The 20051-nt window shown below is 42.2% G+C and overlaps 1 protein-coding gene across 1 annotated transcript in view; it reads right to left on the reverse strand.

Moving 5' to 3' along the window:
• Positions 1-12083, reverse strand: part of LOC147701918 (serine/threonine-protein kinase SBK1-like) — a 181442-nt gene extending 169359 nt beyond the window's left edge. The window contains exon 1 of the mRNA XM_086928724.1: positions 11941-12083. The gene's annotated coding sequence lies outside the window, so the exon portion shown is untranslated. The remainder of the gene's footprint in view (positions 1-11940) is intronic.
• Positions 12084-20051: the final 7968 nt, after the last annotated feature.

The raw sequence follows: 20051 nt of genomic DNA on the forward strand, positions 1-20051 counted from the left end.
ATCCCAATGGTTGTTTACTTCAGCCTGTTTTTCTCGCAATGCTATAATTGCAATAGCTTCTATTCCAACAAATGGCATGTGGGAGTCCCTTGCTTTTGTCTTGAATAAGAAATATCAGCACTCAGACGTTCATTAGAACTCTGTGGTGAAACCACAGTTATTTAATATGGAGTTAACTGACATGTTGCTGCTGGTGTTGAAAGTGCATGCTTCTCTCTGCAGAATGTTTCATTGCAAAAAAGCAAGTTGGGCCTAATTGATATATAGGAGCTGCTCCCATAAACTGGCACTAGGACAATGGGTGGATGTGAACGGAATCTGCAAACATGACTTGGTGGGGCCCAAAGAAAGGGGGGTTCAAAAGCGCTTTTTACCCATGCAATTTCCTATAGAGATTTTAGACATATCTACAGCCCGAACTACTGAATGGAATTGCACCACATTTGGTCCAGAGAAAGTGCTTTTTGTTAATTTGGTGTAAATATGTTCAGTAGGTTTGGAGTTCTTAAAGAAAAAAGATGTATGTATATCTAGAAATGAAGAACTACGCGCCACCAGCAATGCTGTGATTGGCTGGCCGCAACCTCAGAGTAAAGTTTTGGCTGCCATTTTTTCAATTTGGACACTGTTCCTGGGGGCGAAATAAAGTGTAAATAGTAGATAAGGGGTCAGGATAGAGGTATTCTGACTCCATGGGAATGATGGAGGGGTCTGTGCTGCATCCCTCATGACACAGAATTGCCCAAAGACATTTTTTGGGTTGCATGATGATCCGTGGATCCACCGCAGCAATCAATGCAGCCACTGTGTGAATCCACAATGGATCTACAGGTCCAGAAACCCACTCACACACCCATACAGACACTCACAAACACACATCCATACAGCCACTCACATACCATCTTACACACACAAACAGTCACTGATACATCAACGCAGAGAACTACTTACACACCCAATCACAGACCCACTCAGGCACTCACAACCTAGTCAGAGACCCAGAAAACTACTCAAACACCCACTCACTCAGCAATAAAGTCACTCACAACCCCCTCACTCGCCCATACAATCACTGATATATCCACTCAGAGACCCAAAGAACGACTCACATAACCACACAGGCACTCACACACCCAGTCAGAGACCCAAAACACCACTCCCACACCCATTTACACATTTATACATCCACTCACACACCCAGTCAAACATCCATACAACCACTCACACACCCATACTGTCATAGATACATCCACTCAGAGGCCCAGTGAACCACTCACATATCCACTACAGGCCCACCCAGGCAATCACACACCCCTAGAGTCACTGATATATTGACTCAGAAACTCAGAGGAACCACTCACACACCCACTACAGACCCACAGAGGTACTAACACAGGGACTCACACACCCACTTACTAACCCATACATCTACTCACTCACCCACTCACAAACTCACACAGCCACAACAGACCCAACAGACCCACAAAAGCATTCACACACCCACTCATACACCCATTCCTACACACCCACACAACCACTCACTCACCCACTCACTCACCCTGTCAGAGACCCAGAAAACCAGTCTCACACCAATGACTTAATCATACAACTCTCACACACCTAGTCACATATCCATACATCCACTCATCAACCAATGCAGTTATTGATACATCCAGTCACAGACCCAGAGAACCACTCACAGATGCACACATGTAGTCACACACATACACACCCATACAGCCACTTACACACCCACTCACAAACCCTTACCTTAGGGCACGAGTTATAGTTTCTTGAGATAACTATACCTATACCTGCTGAATTTGTATGGTTTTATGTGTGTAAAATCTGAATCTAACTATTATGTCCCTAGAACCTTTGTTTTTTTGTACATTTCTAATGTTTTTTCATTCTATTTTCTCACTGTAATGAAGACTACTGTCTCCAACCAGTCTATCACGAGCTAGCAGAAGTTCCCAGACACCTTCAAAGTAGCTCGTACCTTTAAGTTAAATTTTTAAATAAGCACAGTGTCACATTTTTCATTTACTGGAAGAGGGAATGCTGTTTTTACTTTACATTATTATTATAAGGCTGCAAATACCAGGATCTGATAATGAGCAGTGCTCAGTCAGGTTTTTGGGCCAGGCTGGGTCACAGAGGTCACGAACTGAAGTACTGAAGTACTTAACTCTCAAATGAAGGTTGTTGTTGACTATATATTGGAGCATGAGAACGAAATGATGTTTCTGAATGTTTTTAAATGAGAGAAAATTGAAATGAAATGTTACCTCAATGATTAACTCTTCATTTCAATGTTGTCCCATTTCAAAGTGTTGCATTAACAAGAAGCAGACCTTTTGTTCCCAGTGGCTAGTAGACAGGTAACATCTTTATAACTGAAAAATACTCATAGTATTTCAAATGGGAGAAATGTAAAGTGAATAAAGCTTTCTCTATGAAACATTAAGTATTGATGTAGTTCTCCACTTTCAGTTAAGCTAAATACCTCTTAGTGTCTCATGAAGCATGTTTATTCATTTAAATTTCCTCCCATTTATGTATGTTTCTTTTATAAATATGGCACAATGTCTACAGGCTACTTAGAGCAAGATGCTTGGTGTTTGTAACAATGACACTTGCAAATGGGACAACATTTTAATTATGAGTCTTATGGAATCCACATAAACACAGTTAATGTTTCAGTTTAATTTGTCAATACATTGCCAAATTTATAAGTAAAAAATACCACAATTATTTTATGTTGGAGAAATTTAAAATTCTGAAAATGTTTCTAGTTCCTGAATATTTTTACAGAACATATTTCTGCACTAAATTTCTTCTGTTTGTGTTATATATGTAACGGTTCCACATATAGCAAAAGGTATATCCTGTGCCACAAGTACATACAACACAGTCTCATAGTCACCCCCTACACATATATCCCCTTCATACGCACACATGTTCATACGGATCTATGACAGAATTTCGACTACAAAAATATCGACCTACAAGAATATCGAGTCAACAATATCGAGGGCAAAAATATCGACATCCTATCTACAACATGGTAAGTACAAAAATATCGAAAAAATAATATCGTTGTAAAAAATATCGATGTTAAAAATATCGATTTTTTTAATATATATAAATGTAAAAGTAAGTATATAACACTAATAAATAAAATATACATATTTAAAAGTATCTAATAATGTTTAAAATTAATAAATAAAACATATATATTAATAATACATTAATTAAATATATACAGTAAAGATATAATATATATGTACTGAACAATAAGTATTAATAATTAATTTACTAATTTCTAAATTAATGAAATATATTCTAATTTACTAATACATGTACAAACATAAAACAATAACATACATAAAATGTAAGTAATATAAAAAATAAAATAAACATGTGATATTTTAACAATTAATTATATAAAGCGTTTGATAGCATAGGGATAAAATTACTATTCCCACTCCAGAGAGTGCAACAGTCGAGAAAACTGACCCTGAACCCAAAAACAACCCCTTTACCCACGAACTGAAAACTGACCCTGAACCCTAAAAATACCCCTTTACCCAAAAACTGAAAACTGACCCTGAACCCTAAAAATACCCCTTTACCCAAAAACTGAAAACTGACCCTGAACCCTAAAAATACCCCTTTACCCAAAAACTGAAAACTGACCCTGAACCCTAAAAATACCCCTTTACCCAAGAACTGAAAACTGACCCTGAACCCTAAAAATACCCCTTTCCCCATGAACTGAAAACTAACCCTGAACCCTAAAAATACCCCTTTACCCATGAACTGAAAACTGACCCTGAACCCTAAAAATACCCCTTTACCCATGAACTGAAAACTGACCCTGAACCCTAAAAATACCCCTTTACCCAAAAACTGAAAACTGACCCTGAACCCTAAAAATACCCCTTTACCCATGAACTGAAAACTGACCCTGAACACTAAAAATACCCCTTTACCCATGAACTGAAAACTGACCCAGAACCCTAAAAATACCCCTTTACCCAAAAACAGAAAACTGACCCTGAACCCTAAAAATACCCCTTTACCCATGAACTGAAAACTGACCCTGAACACTAAAAATACCCCTTTACCCATGAACTGAAAACTGACCCTGAACCCTAAAAATACCCCTTTACCCAAAAACTGAAAACTGACCCTGAACCCTAAAAATACCCCTTTACCCAAAAACTGAAAACTGCCCCTAAACACTCAAAATACCCCTTTACCCAAAAACCCAAAAATGACCCTGAACCCTAAAAATACTCCTTAACCCAAAGTTAAATAATATTATTTAATTAGCAATTAATAATTAATTAACAATAACAATAAAGTAAATATATTAGCACATAAGCTGTAATTAATATAATTTAATAATTAATATCATTTTTCCCCAATTAATTAATTAACAGTAACTAAAAATTATATATATAAATAAATTACTCTAATAATGTAATTAACTAACTAATATTATTTAATTACCAATTAATTACTAATTTAAAATATGTACCAAATTATATTAATTAATTAACTAATTAATATTAATTATTTGCCAATTAATTAGTTATAAATATTTAAAAACATATATTAATTAATTAATTATTATTAAATTACTCCCCACCCTATTCCCCTATAAACCCACATCCCGCTACAGAAAATATATATCAATTAATCAATTAATTATTTCCCAATTAATCAATATTAATTAGCAAATAATTATAATTAATTAATTAATCCTACTAATTATTAATCAACTTACCATAATTAAATTACTTCCCACCCTATTCCCCTATAAACCCACAACCCGCTCCGGTACTAAAACATCAAATTTCCTTATAAATTTCTATATTATTATAGAAAATGTATACACATATAATAGTAATTATTTTAAATACTTACATTAAACATATAACACATACATAATAAAAAACTATAAAATAATACAAATATCGATATTAGTGTCATCGAAATTATTAACATCGATATATATGCTATCGATATTACTAACTTCGATATTACTTACATCGATATTAAGTATTTCGATATTACTTACCTTGGGTCGATATTCTGTCCTGCGATATTCTTGCCTTCGATATTATGCTCCTTCGATATTTCAGACTCGATATTATGGTAGGTCGATATTTCCAACTCGATATTTTGACTGTCTACCGTTCATACATTCCCAAAGACCACGCTCTGACATACATGGCAGCCCTGTCATGGTGTCCCTATTCAAAGTATTTTGTTCAAGCCATAACATCTGGCTCAATGGGTCTTACTGACTAAAACCTGGCTCAATCCCGCCTCAGCACGGACATCGCCACCACCAAGCCAAACAATTGCAATATCATACCCAGGGACTAAGCAACAAACACATAGGTGGAATCGCCATCATCCCCAAAGAGTCCCTCCATGCATTGCAATCACAGACTACTCCACCCCCATTATGGAAAACCTAAACTTTCTGCTCAACACAGACAACATAATCACTACCAGGAACACCCTGGCATACAGATCCCTAGGTCTATGGCCCGCATTCTGCAAAGTCATGTCCGACTTCATCACTCCCCTAGCCATCAAATCCAAGAGCTTCATCTTCCTCAAAGACCACAACTTCCACCTTGAGGATCCTAACAACACTAACACAGTCAACCTGTTTAAGAGCTTGAACAGCCTAGGCCACACCGAAATAGTCACTGATACTATGCACATCACCAGTCACACACTAGACCACATCTTTACAGCAAGCAAAAGGATCAGCTACAGCCACATGACCAAACTAGCCTGGTCGGACCACTCAATGGTCCACTTCTCGATCAGAACCACCCATGCCTCCCCCACGAGCCACACCTGCTCCTCTCACAGAAGCTGAAACAAGGTAACAGAGGACTTCTTGACCAACAGCCTCAGTGCCTATACCATGGACACCACTCCCACCCTCGATGTGGCCATAAAAAACTTCAACACCTGGATCGCAGAGTGCGCCGACAGGGTGGTCCCCCTCAAAACGGCCAACAGAGGCAGACCCACCAAGCACACCAACTCATTCAGCCTGGAACTCAAAACCACCCAAAAAACTTGCAAGCATCAAGAAAAGATCTGGCGCACCAACAAATCACCCAGCAACCAAGCCACCTTTAAACAGGCACTAAACCAGTACCATACAAACCTTTAAAAAGTGAGAAGGGACTCCTGGGCACCCCGCCTCGAAGCCAGCTCCAACCACAGCAAATAACTATTCAGTACTGTCAAATTGTTCTCCAATACTCAGGCTTCTGCAAACACCATTAGCCCCTCCCAGTCACTCTGCGACACCCTTGAAGACTTCTTCTTCAGCAAAATCTCATCCATCTGCAGACACTTTGACCCCAACCACCTATCTCCAGCACCCACAACCAACCAGACCTCATCAACTCGACCTAAACACCAAGGATCACTGCGTGGGACCCTCTCACCACACAGACCACCTCCACCATCAGAGATCCATCTACTCAGGCACCCCTAGAGGCCCATGTCCCCACCACATGTTCAACCTGGGAAACAACACCATCAGCTAAGAGTTCACCTCAATCCTCAACACCTCCATCACCTTGGCGTCCTTCCCAGTGGAATGGAAACATGCAGAAATCAAACGCCTACTCAAAACACCCTTTGCAGACCCTGGGGAATTTTAAAACTATAGACTTGTGTCACTCTTGCCCTTCCCAGCTAAAGTCCTGGAAAAAGCCATCTATCGCCAACTCACCATCCACCTGGAAAACAACAAACTACTGGACCCCTCCCAATAAGGGCTCTGCTCAAACCACAGCACATAGACCGCCCTAATAGCAGCCACAGATGACATCAGAACCCTCCAGGACCAGGGAAACACTGCAGCCCTGATTTTCCTTGACCTTTCTGCAGTGTTGATATGGTATCCCACTAAAAGACTCCACCACATGAAAATAGAAGGGGACGCACTAAACTGTAGTACATCTTTGCTTACTGAAAGAACTCAGGGCATTCACCTTCTACCCTACACCTCGGCCCCAAAGAACATCATCTGTTGCATCCCCAGGGATCCTCACTGACCCCACCCTGTTCAAGACATAAATGGCCCCTCTTGCCACGAGAGTATGAATATCATTTCATGTGCTGACGACACTCGGCTCACACTCTCGTTATCCGTGGAGCCAGCTAGCATCAAAACTAATTTCCACAGGAGTTTCACCAGCATCGGAAGCTGGATGTAGAACAACTGCCTCAAGCTTAACACTGACAAAACAGAGGTACTGATTTTTGGGAACAACGCAACCCCTGGAACACCACCTGTTGGCCAGTAGACCTGGGCCCCACCCCCACACCTGAAGACCATGCCAGGAACCTCAGCATCATACTGAACAGTAGGCTAACAATAAAAAACAAAGAAACGCAGTCTCCTCAGCATGTTCCTTCACGCTTTGCATGCTCCGGAAAATCTTCAAGAGGATCCCCATCAGCACCAGATGCATTGTCACTGAGGCCCTCTTCACCAGCCGCCTGGAGACTATGTCAACTCTCTCTACATGAATGTCACCACCGAGTTACTAAACAGACTGCAGACCATCCAGATCTCAACACCAGGCTCATCCTTGAAATAACTCGGCAAGCCCACATCACCCCTCACCTCAAACAACTCCATTGGCTCTCCGTACACAAAAGGTGTCAGTTAAAAATGCTGACCGAGGCCTACAAAGTCTTGTAAAATCAAGGTCAAGCCTTCCTAAACCTCAGACTGAATTTCCACACACCCGCCAGACACCTGCACTCCGCCTCTGCACCGACACCCAATGCTTCTCCTGAAGCAGAAGTGGGAGCTGCTTTTTGTCCTACCGGGCCGCAAAAACCTAGAACAGCCTTCTCCTCCACCTCCGGCCTCACCACCCTGCAAGAATTCAGACACATTCTCCCACCCTAGTGCCTGGTTACCCTTGCAGGTGATAAGCATCGCTTTACAAATCATGAATGATTATTGATCGATCTGGCTATATGAACATTAGGTTTACAGTGAATTAAGCTGCGCGTGGGAGCGCCTGGTAACATTGCACAAGTTGCCTAGTGTTCAGTAGCTCTGATGATTTTCACTGATCAGAAATAGGTCAATGGGTCTTACTGACTAAAACCTGGCTCAATCCCGCCTCAGCACGGACATCGCCACCACCAAGCCAAACAATTGCAATATCATACCCAGGGACTAAGCAACAAACACATAGGTGGAATCGCCATCATCCCCAAAGAGTCCCTCCATGCATTGCAATCACAGACTACTCCACCCCCATTATGGAAAACCTAAACTTTCTGCTCAACACAGACAACATAATCACTACCAGGAACACCCTGGCATACAGATCCCTAGGTCTATGGCCCGCATTCTGCAAAGTCATGTCCGACTTCATCACTCCCCTAGCCATCAAATCCAAGAGCTTCATCTTCCTCAAAGACCACAACTTCCACCTTGAGGATCCTAACAACACTAACACAGTCAACCTGTTTAAGAGCTTGAACAGCCTAGGCCACACCGAAATAGTCACTGATACTATGCACATCACCAGTCACACACTAGACCACATCTTTACAGCAAGCAAAAGGATCAGCTACAGCCACATGACCAAACTAGCCTGGTCGGACCACTCAATGGTCCACTTCTCGATCAGAACCACCCATGCCTCCCCCACGAGCCACACCTGCTCCTCTCACAGAAGCTGAAACAAGGTAACAGAGGACTTCTTGACCAACAGCCTCAGTGCCTATACCATGGACACCACTCCCACCCTCGATGTGGCCATAAAAAACTTCAACACCTGGATCGCAGAGTGCGCCGACAGGGTGGTCCCCCTCAAAACGGCCAACAGAGGCAGACCCACCAAGCACACCAACTCATTCAGCCTGGAACTCAAAACCACCCAAAAAACTTGCAAGCATCAAGAAAAGATCTGGCGCACCAACAAATCACCCAGCAACCAAGCCACCTTTAAACAGGCACTAAACCAGTACCATACAAACCTTTAAAAAGTGAGAAGGGACTCCTGGGCACCCCGCCTCGAAGCCAGCTCCAACCACAGCAAATAACTATTCAGTACTGTCAAATTGTTCTCCAATACTCAGGCTTCTGCAAACACCATTAGCCCCTCCCAGTCACTCTGCGACACCCTTGAAGACTTCTTCTTCAGCAAAATCTCATCCATCTGCAGACACTTTGACCCCAACCACCTATCTCCAGCACCCACAACCAACCAGACCTCATCAACTCGACCTAAACACCAAGGATCACTGCGTGGGACCCTCTCACCACACAGACCACCTCCACCATCAGAGATCCATCTACTCAGGCACCCCTAGAGGCCCATGTCCCCACCACATGTTCAACCTGGGAAACAACACCATCAGCTAAGAGTTCACCTCAATCCTCAACACCTCCATCACCTTGGCGTCCTTCCCAGTGGAATGGAAACATGCAGAAATCAAACGCCTACTCAAAACACCCTTTGCAGACCCTGGGGAATTTTAAAACTATAGACTTGTGTCACTCTTGCCCTTCCCAGCTAAAGTCCTGGAAAAAGCCATCTATCGCCAACTCACCATCCACCTGGAAAACAACAAACTACTGGACCCCTCCCAATAAGGGCTCTGCTCAAACCACAGCACATAGACCGCCCTAATAGCAGCCACAGATGACATCAGAACCCTCCAGGACCAGGGAAACACTGCAGCCCTGATTTTCCTTGACCTTTCTGCAGTGTTGATATGGTATCCCACTAAAAGACTCCACCACATGAAAATAGAAGGGGACGCACTAAACTGTAGTACATCTTTGCTTACTGAAAGAACTCAGGGCATTCACCTTCTACCCTACACCTCGGCCCCAAAGAACATCATCTGTTGCATCCCCAGGGATCCTCACTGACCCCACCCTGTTCAAGACATAAATGGCCCCTCTTGCCACGAGAGTATGAATATCATTTCATGTGCTGACGACACTCGGCTCACACTCTCGTTATCCGTGGAGCCAGCTAGCATCAAAACTAATTTCCACAGGAGTTTCACCAGCATCGGAAGCTGGATGTAGAACAACTGCCTCAAGCTTAACACTGACAAAACAGAGGTACTCATTTTTGGGAACAACGCAACCCCTGGAACACCACCTGTTGGCCAGTAGACCTGGGCCCCACCCCCACACCTGAAGACCATGCCAGGAACCTCAGCATCATACTGAACAGTAGGCTAACAATAAAAAACAAAGAAACGCAGTCTCCTCAGCATGTTCCTTCACGCTTTGCATGCTCCGGAAAATCTTCAAGAGGATCCCCATCAGCACCAGATGCATTGTCACTGAGGCCCTCTTCACCAGCCGCCTGGAGACTATGTCAACTCTCTCTACATGAATGTCACCACCGAGTTACTAAACAGACTGCAGACCATCCAGATCTCAACACCAGGCTCATCCTTGAAATAACTCGGCAAGCCCACATCACCCCTCACCTCAAACAACTCCATTGGCTCTCCGTACACAAAAGGTGTCAGTTAAAAATGCTGACCGAGGCCTACAAAGTCTTGTAAAATCAAGGTCAAGCCTTCCTAAACCTCAGACTGAATTTCCACACACCCGCCAGACACCTGCACTCCGCCTCTGCACCGACACCCAATGCTTCTCCTGAAGCAGAAGTGGGAGCTGCTTTTTGTCCTACCGGGCCGCAAAAACCTAGAACAGCCTTCTCCTCCACCTCCGGCCTCACCACCCTGCAAGAATTCAGACACATTCTCCCACCCTAGTGCCTGGTTACCCTTGCAGGTGATAAGCATCGCTTTACAAATCATGAATGATTATTGATCGATCTGGCTATATGAACATTAGGTTTACAGTGAATTAAGCTGCGCGTGGGAGCGCCTGGTAACATTGCACAAGTTGCCTAGTGTTCAGTAGCTCTGATGATTTTCACTGATCAGAAATAGGTCTCACTACAGAAAAGGCTGCGGACCCCTGATATATATATATATATATATATATATATATATATATATATATAGAGAGAGAGAGAGAGAGAGAGAGAGAGAGAGAGAGAGAGAGAGAGAGAGAGAGAGAGAGAGAGAGAGAGAGAGTACGGTAAGGCTATTGCTATTAGTTTTTCATGAAGTCTCCCATCTTCACTGAATTAATCATTAATCTGTCTATTGTTTCTATGTGACCTCAATATGGCAACATTTATTCACGTGTTTTTCATAGCTATCCGTTTGTGTTGACACATGACGTGACGCACATAAAGGATGACGCTGGGGCAATATGCCATGAACAAAACTCCCCCAGTTTCTCATCCTATATGCTTGTTCATTCAGAGAAAATATGCACATGGGCAGACATAATTCTAAATACTCAAACAATGGCCGTCGATGGGAAATTGAATTCCGAGGCTGATATATATAGTTCCTGTATTTTTTTTTCTGTACGCTGCATACATAATCTATCAGGGAAGTCTGCAATATTATAGGCCCAAAATATATGCTCCTCTACGTGGGTCTGCTTTAATGGTGAAAATGATGTCGCTCCTTGATAACATAGCACCATCCCCTCTTTATGACGCAGTGGGCAGTCGAGTTTGTGTTTACTATACGATTCACATTGCTGCGTACTTCCGCATTGCACTATTTGCCTGCCGTTAGATTATTTCGAAAAGACAAAACTCGTAAAAATAAACACATCCACTGTAAAATCTAAGTATACATTCCTAAACATCATTTTTGGTTCTTACCGGCTGCCCAGACGTGAACGTAGATGCGTCGTCTTTTGTTCCTTACCTTACACCTCTGGAATAATCGCACCCTGCATTCTGCGCAACCCTAGAGCAGTCACTGCTTAAAGCGTTCATAAATATATGATGATTTACTTACATGTATAGCGTGTTGGCCTTGTTTGGATCCTCTTTGTTACCGTAGAAGATGAATAGCTTTGGGGGGTTTTCCGATCCCCTTCAGCACATCCTCGCCCCTGCTCGCATTGTTCCTCCAGCCCCTGCAGTCTCAGCAGCAGCTGTATCCTAAAAGCAGGTTGGTCGTGGAGCCGCTAGCCCCGCCCACCGCAGCCGCTCACAGGCACAGGCGACTGAAAGGATGGAATGCCGGAGACACAATGCGCTCGAAACCTTAATCGATGAATAATCGAATCATTACAGAAGGGATTTTACGGAACTCCTGCTTTTTGATAGAACATCTCCATATTTAGTTTTCTAGTTTAAAGGCCATTTACTTGTTTCGGAATTTGCCTTTGCAGGAGGATCGTCACCGTTTAAGATTCTCGTAGGTGGCAGAGGACCGTTCCTACCCAGCCAGGTGTTTACGGCCTTTTTAGGTCTGGCTTAGAGGCAGCTTCAGAGTTGTCATGTTTCATGTTTTGAAACAAACGCAGTATGATTGTATATTGATATTAGCGCTGCCCTACGCCAATGTGAAAGGGGAGGAATGCACTGTATGTATGAAATACAGTGAAATCCTGTATTTTCCCCCCTGCTCTGGCGCACACTTTGCCGCCTAGCGCCAACGCAGACACCCTGGTGCAAGTGTGTCTGTGTTACATGCAGCATTTTTTTGTGTGGAGGAATAGGCACTTTCCTGCAAATAAACAATCTAGAGAGGAGCTTTCCTTTTTCTATGTGTCCTGCCTTTCCTTTTTCTATGTGTGCTGCAGAATACAGCACAGATAGAAAGAGGGAGAAACGAGGAGGAATACAAAAATTTCTCCTCATTACGCCTGCTCTATGGAGACATAAGGGTCTGGCGCTACCCCAGGTTCACATGATCAAGTGAATCTGGTGCAGCGTCAAAATCCATGTGCATGAGAACGCCCACTGCAACACCCATGGAAAACCTCCCTGGCGCAGAGTAAGGCAACTCAGCGACTTGCACTGCTTTCTGTTACCCCATATCTATGAAGCCATGCAAAGCCGTGAAAAGTGGCTTTGCGTGGCCTCATGGATATGATTGAGAGGCTTGCGCCCTTGGAGCATAAAAAAAAGTGATGCTACGCGTCGCAAGCCTCGCTTAAGCCAGTAAGCGTCGTATAAGCCAGTAAGTTTGATACATATAACTTCGCAAAAGGCTTTGAATGTACAAAATATTCAAAAGGTTGAGTGGACCTGCATAGACTACTCTACTTTCAAAATAAAGTTACTATCACAGGCAATAAATATTATGCAGTTGAAGGCAGCCTATTGCAGGTGAATATGGCATGTTGAGCTTTCTCGACTTTACCACTTTTGTGTGCCACTTTACTCAATAACATTCCCTGACATCTGTGTGGCAGGGCAGCTCCATTGTACGGAGACTACTGACATTTAATTGTTTCCTTTCTGGATGACATTTGGACCAGGGCAGCAGATCAAAAATTGGAGGCAGGGCTTACCCTGGGGAAAAAAAGGTTGACACTATCCTTAGAGTCAAAACAGATACATTTTGCATTTTAAAAATACTGGTCAAGCTCGATATGATTACAACAAATATTTTTAGTGGGTTTGACAATGTTTATAGGCAGTGCTGGAATTGGAAAAGATGTACTTCAGTGTCTCATAAAGTGGGGGTCAAGGTGTGGCGAAGGATAGAGGATGGAGTCATGTGGGATGAAGTCAACATTTACATTTTTTAAAACAATCTGTGCCGCAAAGAAATTTGTAACAAGGACAAATGTGATAGTACATCTGTTCTGGTTATTTAATCAAAAAGGCTGCATTTTTCTTGTGGTGTTAAGGCACCTGCTGTAGAGATCTTTGTGTGGCCAGCAAATGTCATGGGTAATAATAATAGTAAGATTCCTCTGGTCGTTCAACCATTAGCTGGAGAGATCTGTGTTTTCGCTAGTCACAGTTTTGACTCATCAGGTTGCATAGAGGCTGAACTTGTCTTTGGCAAAGCACATTATGTAATATTCAAACCACATATTTTTATTCTTTGAAGATAGGTATGTTGGTTACTGCTTTCAGGGACATCTTCAGGATTTTGGGGTCCCTGGGCCAAATGTATTTTGGTAGCAGCAGTTCGGATAAGCTTTAAAATAATGATCCAGTTCCAGCTCTTTCATGCCTTCTTTGCGCAGATCACTAACAGTGCAAACACATTCTAAGTGTGTTTACATTAATATTCAGTAATAGTGATGTGTGTGTTCAAAATTGTAACCCAGCAGCAGCTTATTAATATTACTGAAAATAATCTCTTACACCCTCCCATTTCTCATATGTGAGATCCTGTTTGTATCTAAAAGAAACTTGTTTATGGCTGTTGCATGAAATATAAACACAACCTTTGTCTGCACAATGTCTGTAATAGACTCTCACCCATTACAAATAACTTAAAGGAAACAGGTATAACAAAACAATCTGTTTAAGAATTATTCAAGGTCATCAGGGCAGGACTCTCTCCAGAGCAGAGCTGGCTCTGTCAGTGGCCCCCTGAATGGGTGGGGCCCTGGGTCACAGCCCACTCTGCCCATGCCTTGAAACATCCCTGAAGGCTTTTCACAGATAGTGAGAGCATTTTGTAGCTTCTCGTCATAAATTGCAATCCTTCTTATACAGCCCAGCAAGCTATGAACCAGCATCAAGGAGCTGCATTCAAACTACAAACTATTCGTTTAGAATCTTATTTTTTGCCCCATTCTGCGTGTATGAAAAGCAGTAGCGACTCCTGCAGGGAGTGCTGAGGGGCAGTTGGGGGGGGGGCGCGGAGGGGCAGGGGCAGGGTAGGGGGTACTAAACTCCGGCATGCGGCCGATCGAAGTTAGGTAAAGAAATAAAGAAATAATACAAATTAAATTGCGCACTGCAACTCATTTGGCGTTGCAGCATGCACAATTTAATTTGTTTTATTTCTTTACCTAACTCCGATCGGCCGTATGCCAGAGTTTACAACTCCCCACACTGCCCCTCCCCCGCTCCACCCTACCACTCGCAGTACTGCCTCCAGGAGCCACTACTGATGAAACGGCTGCTAAAAGGGTTCCTTTGTGCAGTAATAAAGTACCATTTCTTTGTATAGCCCCAAGTGCTTCATTACTTTTTGGATCCTAACTTTATCGTTTTCAGTGTATAATGTGTGCAATTGAGGTAAAGTGCTCCCACACCCTACACTAGGATGATAATTATTAATAAAGAATTAAATATAAAGAAAAATAGTAAGTGGTATTTAAATTGTCAGACAGACCGATCCATTTAACATTCGTGCAGTGTATTCATATCGCTTATATACAGGGGTTGTACATAGTTAAAAACCTGCCTCCAGTGGTTCTCTGAAGTAGTTGTGAAAAGATAACACGCGGTTCTCTTGCTTCCAATAGGCTCTAGGTAACCATCAGCCAGGATTATAATTCAAAAAAGGAAGGGCTATTACCCCTTTAAACTTGGCCTTCGTTTTGGTCCCAGCTGGAATTGAAAATAAGAAAGCCCCTTCAATGCCTGCATGTTGTTGCTCGTAAGAGAGATCAGACAATGTGCTGGAGCAGCTAAATGTGTTCCGGTGTCTGCAAATTATACCGGAACAAATTCAACAAATTTCATTGGGACTAGCTCTGACGCAGGTTCCGGCTCAATAATGGCTGCCGGATCCAGGATCTGGGTACTGTCTGGATCCCTATTTCCTGCATTGTTTGTAAATTACTGGCAGAACTTTAAAAAGGTGAATGAGTAATTAAACAATGAAAAAGCAGCTTCTGCAGGATTAAAAACCAAGCATTTAAGGAACCGTTTTTGCAAAGCTATTTCAAGAAAGTAAACTTTCTTTCCTGTTCCTCTGTGAAAGACTTTGACCAAACGTACGCTTTTAATCATGATTTTGCAACATATGCTTGCTTGACGCCACATCCATGTAGAGGTCTACGAACAATAGGGCTTAATTGGTAAGATCACCTGATGTCAGGACATTTTGAATGTGCTCAATGGGATGTTACAAAACATTCTTGTTTGAGCTGCACACATTTATCAGTCTCAGAGTATTGAGTTTAGTGTGTTTGCTCCCCTGATCCCAGGACCTTTTCAATCTTCTCACTGGGGTGTTGCAAAATATGTTTGTTTGAGCGACACATATGCACAGGTCTCAGAATATTAATCCTGGTGTGTTAACGCACCTAAATGCAGGAGGTGTGATTGGCAAGTTATAGGTTTGATTCCTATTGTGTATTCCATTCCTACTGAGATCAGAAATAAGTGAGTGCCAATCATTTTGGTAATATTACTACTTGTTTATTACTCTGTCCTAAATTACATTAAAATAGCTATTGTTAGCACCCCACCTTTAGCAGTTCTTATATGAGCTCCATACAGAGGGAAAGCCAACAGCCCTAAAGATGTGTTAAGAAGCGGTTGCCTTTACTTAACTTTGCAAAAAATCGTGTTCTAACATGTACCGGATGCAAGTATTCTTTCAAGCTCCAGAACATCTAGAATCTGTAGCTGAGGAGAAATGTCTTGCTAAGAGGTCACTCCAGGAGAAACACATATTGTGCCTCTTAATAGCATATGTTATCACAACAACCATGCTTACGATTCTGTTCTGAATCCTCCAGTACAACATAAAGTGCCGAATACATAAGACTCAATGATTGTGTGAGTGACTGTATGGATAACTGTATACTTGTAATAATGGTTTTATAATTCACTAAGTATGACTTACTATCTAAATGAATAGATGAAGTGGTGTTTGTATAAGTGTGTAGCTAAGTAAATATGTAAGTATGATCCATTGTTTGCATAAGTGAGTAGGATGACTTCATATGTGAATAGGATGTGTGCTGGTGTGTAATGTCGATATAGGTGTATAAGTATTTTTGATAGTGTTCTATTGTTCATTGACAGCATGTATGAGTGAATCTACAGGTAAGTGATTGGTTGTGTGTATACATCCATGAATCACTGAGTGGGTTTTTAGTTACTTGTATTGCTGTGACAATGGATTCAAATATGATATTCTGTATTTTACAAAGAGTGATGAAAGATTTTACCAGTGTATGAAAAAATGTATGTTATTGTCACATGGATGATGGCATCAGTGATATCATCAGTGATGTCATTTGAGATGTCATCAGTGATGTCACTGACCATGTCATGAATGATCTAATATGTGACATCATCAGCAGTGGGTTGCGAGTGCACGAAATATAGTTAGTGCAACTAACTATATAGGAGCAATGTCAATGGTTTTGTATGAGTGAAATGTCCTGCTAACTATAAAGCCCCCTAAAACTTATAGTCTTTGAAGTGAATTTCAAAGGTTTTTTAAATGCTAATTCCTAACTATATAAGGCCTGAAACCTATGTTTTTTTCAGTGAATTTGCAAGGTTTTTTAAATGCTAATTCCTAACTATATAAGGCCTGAAACTTATGGTTTTTTCAGTGAATTTGCAAGGTTTTTTAAATGCTAAATCCTAACTATATAAGGCCTGAAACCTATGTTTTTTTAGTGAATTTCAAAGTTTTTTTTAATGCTAATTCCTAACTATATAAGGCCTGAAACCTATGTTTTTTTAGTGAATTTCAATGTTTTTTTAAATGCTAATTCCTAACTATTTCAGGCCTGAAACCTATGTTTTTTTCATTTAATTTCGAAGGTTTTTTTAAATGACAATTTTTAAATGTATTAATTGTAATTTTTTTTATACTGATTTACTACATTTTTGCAGGCAGGTGTTCAGAGGGCATGCCCCTTTTTTACAACACTCTGCAGCGCAACCCCTGGCGCGTTTGCAGAGGAGGAACTAATTCCCCTTGCATACTGGGGGTTCTTGGGGGGCAACTAGCCCACTAGGAGCCTCCAGTATGCGCCAGGGGGCTGCTTTGCTTTGTCCCGGAGGGCGGTGATCCCCGGGACAGTGTGGGGGGGGGCGTTGGGCACCCCCCACACTTCTTTATCAATATGCCCTGCGATTTTGGTCTCCCTGGGGGGTTATTTTTAAATAAACATACCAGGTATTTAAAATCGGCCTTGGGGGTCCTTGTGGGACCCCCTGAGCAGGCCTAGGGAGTCAGGGTGCTTCTACCCCACCCCCTTTTTTTTCTACACATTTGTTTTTCTGCTTTCTTGTGCCTCGGTCTACCTAGCACAAGATCGATGCCAACACTTCCTTGGTTAGAAGTTTTGACAGCCAATGAGCATGCTGCTTTCTCTGGAAGTCATGCTGATTGGCTGCCACTGTCTGTCAAGGAAGTGTTGGCAGCCATCTTGTGCCTCGGTAGAACCAAGGCACAAGAAAGCAGAGAAACAAAGGTGGAAAATATATATATTTTTTGAAAAATCACGGGGTACGCGCACTGTACGCGTACCTAAGCGGAGGTACGTGTACTGTGCGCGCACCCCGCGATTTAAAAAAAAAAAGCTGAGCAGGCCTACGGGGTGAGGGTGCTTCTACCCTGTGCCCTTTTTGAGTTCTACACGTTTGTTTTTCTGCTTTCCTGTGCCTCAGTCTACCGAGGCACAAGATGGCTGCCAACAATTTCTGTTTTGGATTGTTGACAGACTTTGGCAGCCAATCAGCATGCAGCTCGCGCACCCGAAGGTCCGCGCACTTACGCATACCGTGCGCGCACAGCATACGGTACGCGTACGGTGCGCGCTTATAGATATATACATTTTTTCAAATTCCATTTTCTCAACTACTGGAGGGATTTACATCATTTAAGCAAAAGGGTGATCTGCAAACCAAACTCTACCTCTCTGCCAAATTTGGTCTAATTCCGTTCAGCCGTTCAGGCTGTAGCCGTGTCTAATCATCCTTTGGAAAATAACATGAGAAAACATGTTTGGAACCCCCCTTTTTTCTCAGCCCCCACTTGACGAATCCCCCCAAAACTTTCAGGGAAGGAGCGGAGTGGAGCGGGCCATCTTCTTATAGAAATTTGTGAAGATTTATCAACTGGCGCCAAAGTTATTCCCAATAGAATGTTGCGGATTTCCTATGGAAACTAGGTCCTAACTATATGTACCTACTGCCGACCGCCAGTAGGTAATGACAAGGACAAAGGAGAAAGAAGCGCTCAGCCAACGAAATGATCGTGAATGCTATTGTAGGATCAGCATGAAGGAATATGAAGGGGAGAAGGAACAATTCTTCAAAAGATTGGATGTCTGGAAACAGGAAGAACTGCTGAGCTGGGATGAGTATAAGTTCAACAAAAAGGAAAAGTCAGCAATTCCGGTTTTCTACATGCTCCCAAAGATGCACCACAGCTCCACCTGGGATGTCGATAATTTCTTCATGTGGCAGCTTGTTCGAAAATGCGTCGCGATACATCGACTATTTTTGAAATCCAATTGTTAGAACTTTGACTTCATTCATCAAAGACTCCACAGAGTTTCTTAAATGTATATATGACATACGCTGGAATTAAACTACCATGATATTGGTAACCCTTGATATTGCCACTTTGTTTACCAGCATAAGACACATTGATGGTCTAAAAGCTACTGAACATTTTTTGAATAGGAGACAATTAGATTCCTAAAGCATAGTCAAATTATTTTGGAATTAATGGAGTTGGGCCTGACGAAGAACATATTTCTGTTTGGTGAGGAACTTTTTCAACAAGAACAAGGGACAGCAATGGGCACCTGCTTTGCCCCCAGTTATGCTAATTTACATCTTGGCTGGTGGGAGGAGCAGGTGCTTGGAGGACCGCCCCTTGAACAACGGTCAGAACAGATTCTACTGTGGGTTAGGTTCATTGATGATGTTTTCATGCTGTGGCAGGACACAGAAACAGACATGGAATTATTCATCAGGGACCTTAACCAGAACACTCTTAATTTCAAGTTTGTGGGGCAGTATAGTAAAACTACCATGGACTTTCTAGATAGCCAAATAAAACCTGTAGGAGAGAAACTAGAGACCACTGTTTTTAGAAAGGTTGCATCATACTGTCCTTCACGTGGATAGTGCCCACCCTGCACCTTTGATCAGGAGCATTCCCTTTGGGGAGTTCTATAGAGCACAGAGCAGAATAGAGCAGGAAATTACAGATAGATTTAT

This window comes from Lissotriton vulgaris, chromosome 7 (genome assembly GCF_964263255.1).
Source record: "Lissotriton vulgaris chromosome 7, aLisVul1.2, whole genome shotgun sequence".
NCBI classification, from domain to species: Eukaryota; Metazoa; Chordata; class Amphibia; order Caudata; family Salamandridae; genus Lissotriton; species Lissotriton vulgaris.